The sequence below is a fragment of the Podarcis pityusensis genome (assembly GCF_964106645.2).
Source record: "Podarcis pityusensis genome assembly, chromosome: 7".
Lineage (NCBI taxonomy): Eukaryota > Metazoa > Chordata > Lepidosauria > Squamata > Lacertidae > Podarcis > Podarcis pityusensis.
This window is the reverse complement of record NC_138031.1, coordinates 55,047,398-55,056,373: the sequence shown is the minus strand read 5'-3', so window position 1 is coordinate 55,056,373 and position 8,976 is coordinate 55,047,398. Positions and strand designations below refer to the sequence as shown.

The window sequence follows — 8,976 nt, the reverse complement described above, 5'->3', positions numbered from 1 at the left end:
CCAAAATGATTCCACCTAGTTCAACATTGTGGGATGTATTCAGCTAAGTCCTCCTTGGAGTAAGCCTATTGAAATTAATGAGCCTAAGTTAATTAACTCCAGGGGGCCTCCTCTGAATATGACTTGCATTGAATACCATCCTGTGTTTTCAGCAGTGACCATTATATGCGGCCTGTAGACCACCAGCAGGACTCGAAGGCCACTCAGCAACTGGTATTCAGTGGATTTTTGCCTCTGCACCTGAAGGTTTACATTTAATCAACATGACTAATAGCCATAGGTCAATAATTTCATAGAATCTATATCTTAATCTCCACTTGGAGTCATATAAGCCAAATATAATCTGTACATATGCAGTAGTTCTCATGCATGTACATTCTGTCATTGAACTTAAATTTAAGGACTAGTGAGATTTTTTTTCCAATTCAATGGAAAGATGTGTAAGCCACTCAGAAGCCATTTTGGAATGTAAAAACAGTATATAAATTAATAAATATGAGAAAAGTGGAGTGGTGGAGATGAATGAAAACAATTTCAGATATATTCTGAGACAAAAATTCATACGGGAAAATATTCATGTATTTTCCTTTATATTTTGTATCTGAAATTGTGTTTCTATGCTTTTGTCATAGCCTTTGGCTAGCACAATAAACTTACTGACGATGGCATTGATTACTATCCTGAGGATTAATTTCAGTAGTGGGTGAGTGCATTTGAATTCAAAAAGGCAATTTCAGCTGGTTTTTCATCTGCAGAACACTTAACAAACAGACCAGAATCTTTTCCTCTGTCTTGGTGCATTTTTCTCTGTCATTTTGTCAGCGGGAGGGAAATAGGCAAACCCTACAGAATGCTTCAGATCCTATTTGATCTCATTCTTGAGTCTGGAACTGAATATTTCATAAGATGGCAAAGAATTCAAAACAATAGTGGACAGAGTGTTTGCAAGTTAGCCTAGTCCTAGAGGTGGAAATGTTCTAGCTATAGTTCTGCAGAATTGCAAAGCAGGTATAGCTTAACTTAAGCTTGATTAATCCTAGAACTTGTTTGTGTTGCTGAAACACATCTCTTAAGGTTTTGAAGTAATAATAAAGGAGAATGCTTTGTGCATGTTAGAAAACCCTTTCCTTACTTCTGAGCTGCTATGGTTAGCCTCCTCCAACCCTTTTTCCACAGAAGTTGCTATTGGGAAAGGAGAGGGCGCCTTCTGTCTGTTTTGCCAAGAAACACAACAATGGGCCATGGAAAACTGACATGAGGTATATCTCTTGAATCTGAAAGCTCATACCAATAGTGTCAGGCAGGGCTTTTTTTCAGCTGGAACTTGCCGGAATTCAGTGACAGCACCTCTAAGTTGGGCTCTATTGCCATTATAAGAGAACAAGGGAAGCATTCCTAGTCAGTTCCAGCACCTCTTTTTCTAGAAAAATAGCACTGGTGTCAGGTGTGAAAAACAGCTAGAAACTCCTACACTACTTGCTGCATAAATGGATTTTGTACTTTGTTCAGCCTCCACAAGAGTAGCTGAATGACAAATTATTACTTGAATGTGGTGCAGCTTTTCTGCTAAAGCATTCAAAGCGGTTTGCTATTTTAAATGATAATAGTAAAGTTACAGGGCAAAAGAATTGAACAGCAGAGCTGTTTCAGGACATTGGTGGGCTCTTCAGGAGCTGATGGCATTCACTCCCTGGTCTGAGCTTTTAAAAAGCAGCTTCTGGAAACTTAGCTCTTTCAATAAATACATATCTTGCCCAGTGCTGCATAATTGCTTGCTAGCTCTTTTACCTGAAGCCACCATAGTGCTGTGCAGTTTCTTCTACTATGAAAAGAGCAGAGTACTTTGGCTGTGCTTCCTCCTCTGTCAGAAAGAGAGAATGAGAACACATCATCTACCGGCATCATATCCTACTGTTCTGTATACACGCTACCAGGAAGGCTTGCAAGAACGGGCATTTGAGGACCTATGACCAGACACTTAATGGTAGGTCTCTTTATTACTAACCTCATAATGTTCACATTCAGCTTCATCCTTGAAATCCTGTATCTAAACCCTGTCAATTTGTTGTTAAAATAGAAAATAAAAAACCTCAAACATGCAAATAAAAGCTTGCATGTGCATGCATTTTATCTTGCCTACTGACCAAAACTTGGGAGATGAATGAAATACCGGTAGTTTTTTAGATGCTACCATAAAAGGCATTTCCTCCCATCCCCTCAGTGAACCAAGAACCACTTGAAATTTGTTCTCCTCATTATAATTCATGCACCTTGAATTAACTGTGATCAGGGCCAGATGCTGTTAATTTTGCCAGTCTTCTATACAAAATTGCATGGCAGCAGTGCCAAGGTAAGGAAAGGTTTGTGCTTCTGTTCTGGTGGGAAAGGCTGTGATTTTAACACACACAAAACAGATTGGCAAAAGCTGAAGGATAGACACTGTAGTTCTCCAAACGACATATTAATTTATGGAATTGCTTATTCCCAAGGTGGCCACTAGCAAAAGGCCAAATAGACAGTGCAAGAGTCCCTGAGCTAGATCAGGACTATGAAACTGGAGAAGTGGAGGTGATTAACCCTTTGACCTCACGATCCTAATCAGAATCTTCTCCCCATGTCTGCTATTTGCAGTGGGAGGAAAAATCACATTGGCACCCATAAAAGTCTCCTCTCATTGTAGCAGGCATCCCCAGTTATTGGGGGTGAGCATGGATGAAGGGTTTACTACCCACACTATGATCCCAATTCTTCTATGTCCATTTTGCAATTCTTTGAGGTGGGGGGCATACTTGTTATACAGACTGACATTCTAGGCTATCAAGCCAGGTTTTGTGTAACTTTTCACTGGTCTCTGCAACATCTGCTTGTAGCTGCTTAGCTGTTAAGGCCATATCTTATGTTTGCCTTTAGCCAGATGGGTTTCACTTTTTAAAAAAATGCAAAACAATAAAGGGAACTTTGTATCTAAGTTGCTAAAGGCTTCATGTGGTCCTTGCCTCACTTTATTTTAACAAGAACTGTGTACCAGGAGCATTGAGTGAAAAGTACAATCCATTTATAAGTAGGAAAGTCACTTTGAGCTATTGTTTTGACTAACATGAAAGGTCATTTGAACTACAATTCCCAGAACACTCCTGTAACTGATCCTGCATGTTCGCCAAACAAATGATGATCCATCTTTCGGAAGCCAGATTGATGGATTATGATTCCCTGAAGTTCAAAGGATTGACTCTGACTTTGCAGAGTGCCTCATTATAGTTGTGTGTGGCATTCCCTCGCTCCTGTTTCAAGCCATCCATATATTATATTTTTCCACCTTGGAGGTCTGGTGACTACATGAACTCCTTGGCCTTCTCCGATGTGTCTGCCTTAGCAGAACAGTACAATGCAACTGGAAAATGCTTCTTAACTGTGGAGCATGTCATGATTAGGCTTCTTCTTTTCAGTTTGTATTTGCTGCCAGGGCTAGCTTTGAATTACTTTTTAAAATTCAAACAGCATTCTCCCCAACCCCTTACCTCCCTGCCTTTTCCCCTTCAAGAGAGAGAGACCATGTATATATAGCATATGGTTACCAGATTTTTTTCAATGAATCCAGGGACACTTTTTTTTTTTTTGAAGCTGAGTAGCAACAGGGAATCAGTAATAATAAATAATAATACATTTTTATTTATACCCCGCCCTTCCTGGTTCAGAAAACGGGGCTCAGGGCGGCTAACAACAAATTTAAAACACTTAATTGATACAGTATAAAACGTGAATAACAATAAATTCAGAATTCAAAAATCAATTTAGGGGGAAAATCCATCCAATAAACATTAGATGATCACCAGGGCTAGCTGGCTAAATTAGTCCTATCTGGGCCAGTGAGGAGACCAGGGGAGAATTAGCTGTGGGATCCCAGAGCATGTAATCTTCATAAAAAGGGGAGGGGGAGAGAAGGAAAGGGAATAAAAGATCAGGCTAAGTTCAAATTGAAAGACAGGTGGAATAGCTCTATTTTATAGGCCCTGCGGAAGGAAGTTAAATCCTGCAGGGCCCTGGTCTCATGGGACAGAGCATTCCACCAGGTTGGAGCCATCACTGAGAAGGCCCTTGCCCTAGTGGAGGATAATCTGACTTCCTTAGGGCCCAGGGCCTCTAAACTATGATTATTCATGGACCTTAATGTCCTCTGTGGGGCATACCAGTAGTGGGGATGGTGAGGCAAAAGACCCTGGGCCCAAGCACAAATGCCTTCGCTGATGATCTGCCCCTTCCCGCTTTGTTTTGACAGATCGGGGGAGGCTCGGGAGTCGCAGGCGGGCATTGCCCAGGAGGGGCGCAAGGCACACAGTTTCTCTGCCAGGCAAGGTGCAAAGCTCTTCTTTCGTATCCTGTGAAACATAAATGCGCAGAGTTTTTTCAAAAACTGGGCAATGGCGCACCGCCCACCTGTAACTCCCAAGCCTTCCCTGATCTCCTGCCCCCTTTGATTTGACTGATCGGGGAGGCTCGGAAGTCAGGGACAGGCGGCAGTTGCCCAGTTTTTTAAGAACTCTGCACATTTATATTTCACAGGGTGTGAAAGAAGGGCTTTGCACCTTGCCTGGCAGATAAACTGCGCCTCTTTCACCCCTCCTGGGCAATGGACGCCCGACTGCGACTCCCGAGCCTCCCCTGACCTGTCAAAACAAAGGGGGAAGGGAGCAGGAGATCAGGGAAGGCTCGGGAGTCACAGGCGGGTAGTGCGCCATTGCCCAGAGGTTACCCTAATTCTGGTAACCCTAATTTAGCAGCTTCATGGCAGACAGAAATTCAAAACATGCAATTCTTAGAATGGAGATAGAAAGCTTCACCTATTGACTTTCTCCTGTTCCTTAGGGACCAGACCTTGCAACAAACAAACCCATTTGCCAACTCTGTTCCCATAGTTACGTAGTTACATCCTCCACAGTGTAAAGATTGCATTAATTTGCTTGCCTTCTAACATGATCATCATCTGCCAGCAATGTCTCTTGACAGTTGTACCCAAGCTACAGGGTCCAGTGTAGGCATTTTGCCACTTTTCCTCCTCCAAAGCCAGCACGGTGTCAATTTTCTATCTCTTTCTGCCCCCTTGCCACCTCCCCTGTTCAGACTTGATGTTTTAGGCATGTTTATTTGGTTTATTTTTTTGTTTTTATAAATAAAGCAAATGTGTACGTACACACATTTTTTTTGCTGCAATTGGGAGGGGTGGTGTTGGTTAATATTTATTTATTATTATTTATTAAATTGGTTGACTAAAACCTGGTATGTGTGTAGATGGATCTATCACGGGCTCACCACTCAAGTTATGTACATCTTGAGTATACCCCCTTGTATGCTGGATGCTGTCCCTTGCACTTCCTAAAAATGTGCCTCAGTTTTCATGCTGAGGCCCATACAGTTCATTTGGGGGATCTGCCATGTTCTACAGCAGTTCACAAGTAATCCTTCAACACATCCACCATATGCATTTTATGTTATGAACTGCCCTGAGATCCATGGATGAAGGGCGGTATACAAATTTAATAAATAATACTACATAGAGGCTACAGCAACCTTTCTCAAACTTGGGTCTCTAGATGTTGTTGGACAACAACTCCCATCATCCCTGACCACTGGTTATGGTAGCTAGAAATGATGGGAGTTGTAGTCCAACAACATCTGGGGACCCAAATTTGAGAAATACTGGACTGACAGACTTGCCCCATGGTATCTATGCCTCCTCTATTTGCACTGTCCATATGGAGCGTCAGCATGGAATGTATATGTGAGTAGGCTCTCCTTCCCAATTTTCTGAATTGAAGCCATTGGAGATGAAGAAGAATGGGGGAAGGAGCCACAGTCCCACTCCCCTCTAAGCAGTTCTCTCTAGTTTGGTTTGAATCTCCTTGGTTTGTAGCTTCTTTGAAACTTCCCAGGTGACCTTTGGAATCTCAGCATCATAAGCTTATTTTAAGATGTATGTTGTTGCCTGGGCCCAGCAGTGTCTGCAGTCTATTTTTCATTCCCGAAATCTTGTTGACTGTCAGGACAACTTATTTTATCTAGCTAAGTGCGATAGATCTGCAGATTTGTCTGGAGTGTGATGTCTCTCAAAGCATAATGCTTGTGCAGGGTTTTAGCAGGCTGTGTGGAAACCAAGTTGCTGCAGTGTCATGACAAAGTCACAGTTTATCCAGAGAATTAAATGCTGTGAGCAATGCTGTCCAGTCACAGTTGGGATGTTACAAATTTTACGATTGTTCTCACAGGACTTTTCAGATACGGCTGATGAAAAGCAGGCGGCAAGGCTTTCGCCTCAAGAGAAAAGGCAAGAGGAGGAAGAAATATTACCTATCTTGACCTTCTTTTTAGACTCTCAGCAGGATGTCGGTGACCATCCTGGTAGGAACCCGAGAATTACGCACCATGCTTGTGATTACACTCTCTGTACTTCCTGCCACGAGTGGCAAACCTTGCCGTTCTAATGATAACTTGCAGCTTCATGTGCAAAATGACAAGGCCTTCCCAGCTTGAATAATCACCATGATGGCTCCTAGGTTTATATTAGGAAAAGTACTTGCTTCTCCGAATGCAGCGCTATCCCCAACATGTGATAGTCAGGCTACACTTCTTGAATCTTGCCACTAAGTCCAGAATGTTTATAACTTAAAAGTAGGGATGGGTAAATATGTCAATTTTTACTTCTCTCAGTTGCTCATTTCCCCCCATCTTAAATTCAGTTCTTAGCTTCTCCGCATTAGTGTGCACTTTTTTGTATTAAACAGAACTTCCTGTGGAAAATTTGTCAAGCTTTTTTGTGCAAATGTTTCCTACTATGCACATGTTTGCAAAGCAATTTTTGTATGTAATTTTAACTAATACATGTATTAATGTGCACACATTTCCCTAGTATATGCATTTGTGCACCCATCACCTGGCCAGAGAAGTTTGCCTACTTGGGCACCACTCAATGAAATTATTTCCTCTATCACTGGAAGACATGTACCTTTTACTGGATGGCTGAAGAAACTGTGACTGTCCATATGTTGCTGGACTGTAACTCAAAGTGCTGGTTTTGGCATTTGCCTGTAAAGCCTCAAACAGCCCAGGAATGCAATAGCTCAAGGACCACCACTCCCCATATGAACCAACCAGGACCCTGAGATCATAATCTGAGGCCCTTCTTTGTGTGCCTCCTCCACAAGAGGTCCAGAGGGCAGCATCACAAGAAGGGGCCTTTTCTGCTGTGTCCCCCCCCATTTGTGGAATGCTCCCCCAAGGAGGTTTGCCTGGCACCCTCATTATACATCTATAGGCGCCAGACAAAAATGTTCTTCAACCAGGCCTTTGACTGATTAACATTCTATATCCTTTTATATGTGTTTGTTGGAGGGTGTGTGTGTGTTATTGTTCTGTTCTGTTCTTGTTTTTATCATGTAGATTGTGTTTCTATTTTGTATTTTTATGCTGTGAACTGCTCTGAGATCTTTGGACAAAGAACTGTACACAAATTTAACAAACAAACAAATAATAATAATAATAATAATAATAATAATAATAATAATTTCATTATTTATACCCTGCCCATCTGGCTGGGTTGCCCCAGCCACAGTAGGCAGCTTCCAAGGCATATAAAAATGTAATAAAAGGTTAAACATTAAAAACTACTTGTTCCTGACCATTGGGCCAGGCTGACTGGGGCTGGTGGGTTGAAGTTCAACAGAATCTGGTGGGCTGGAGGTTGCCCACCTTTGTTTTACTGCAACTTCTAATATAATAGTAGGGGAGGGGAGCTTGTAAAACAAGTTTACTGATCAATTAACTATATGGCAGTGAATAATTGTGCAGGTATGATAAAGCACTTTGACTAGGTCATACTAATCTCCTCATTCCAGGTATAGCTTGTAAATGTATGCATATGTATAAGTAAGTAGTGAGAAATTGAAATATATGCAGGTTATATGCAGTAAATTATATGAGAAAGAGGGAGAGCATGAATCTTATGCTGAATTATTCAACAGAGATTTGCTAGGAAAGGAAATATGGCACATCTCTCACACTGGCCATTCTCTCCTCTCATTACTTTTGAGCACTTAAGCCATTTTTCCATGGAGACTTTCATTACAGAGGTAGTTAACCAAGGGGCTTGGCAATACGTTAAATTCAGTATGGGGAGCATTAATTGAGTGAAATTTGACATGATTGCTCTGTGAGGGAAGGTACCTTTAGTTTATTTTAATAGTGCACATTGATTTTCTGGCTTCTTCTTGTGAGCATGAACCCTAAAGCAACTGTGACTAATATAGTGATCAAGCAAATGCATGCATAAGCAAATATGCAATTCAATTAAAGTCTCTGGAACATCTTCCAGTTTAGGAGCAGCATCGATAACTATACACACACACACACACACAGAGAGAGAGAGAGTTTTCTGTATGTATAACCCCCCCCCCAACTCTATGTGATCAGAAAATCCTGTCTTCTCTCTCCTCTTCCACCTCCATTGCTTTGCTTCAAATCAGTAAGACAAACATATATTATGCCACTTGGCATTTTGTTCCTCTGGGACTAGGACAGGGAAAGCGTAAAATATGCAATCCAGTGATGGGTTTTAGATTACATGTGCATCATGGCAAAAATGATCCATGGCCTTTATTGCCATGGCAGTTTCCCACATATAGCCATTGTGGCCAGAAAAGCAAAAGAGAGCAGGACCCCTGTAGCATTAATAACTGTGCTGAAAAGAGAGAAAGAGAGAGAGAGAGAGAGAGAGAGATTGTCAGGGGCAGGGCAGGTTGGCTGCAGCTCTTTTCACCTTTAAACAACAAGCTGCACCTGCCGTGATCCACTTTTCCACCTACAGAATTGCATCTGCAGCATTCATGGAACCTTACCGCAGAATGGATTAGCTGTTGGTTATAAAATGGCGGGACATGGGTGGCGCTGTGGGTTAAAACACAGAGCCTAGGACTTGCCAATCAGAAG

At 41.8% G+C, this 8,976-nt stretch overlaps 1 long non-coding RNA gene across 1 annotated transcript; it reads left to right on the top strand.

Moving 5' to 3' along the window:
- Positions 1-536: 536 nt before the first annotated feature.
- On the top strand, positions 537-7,322 carry LOC308481135. Its single transcript, XR_013988471.1, has 3 exons — positions 537-1,984; positions 6,261-6,393; positions 6,902-7,322. It is a non-coding gene; the product is annotated as an uncharacterized lncRNA (long non-coding RNA).
- The last annotated feature ends 1,654 nt before the right edge of the window (positions 7,323-8,976 follow it).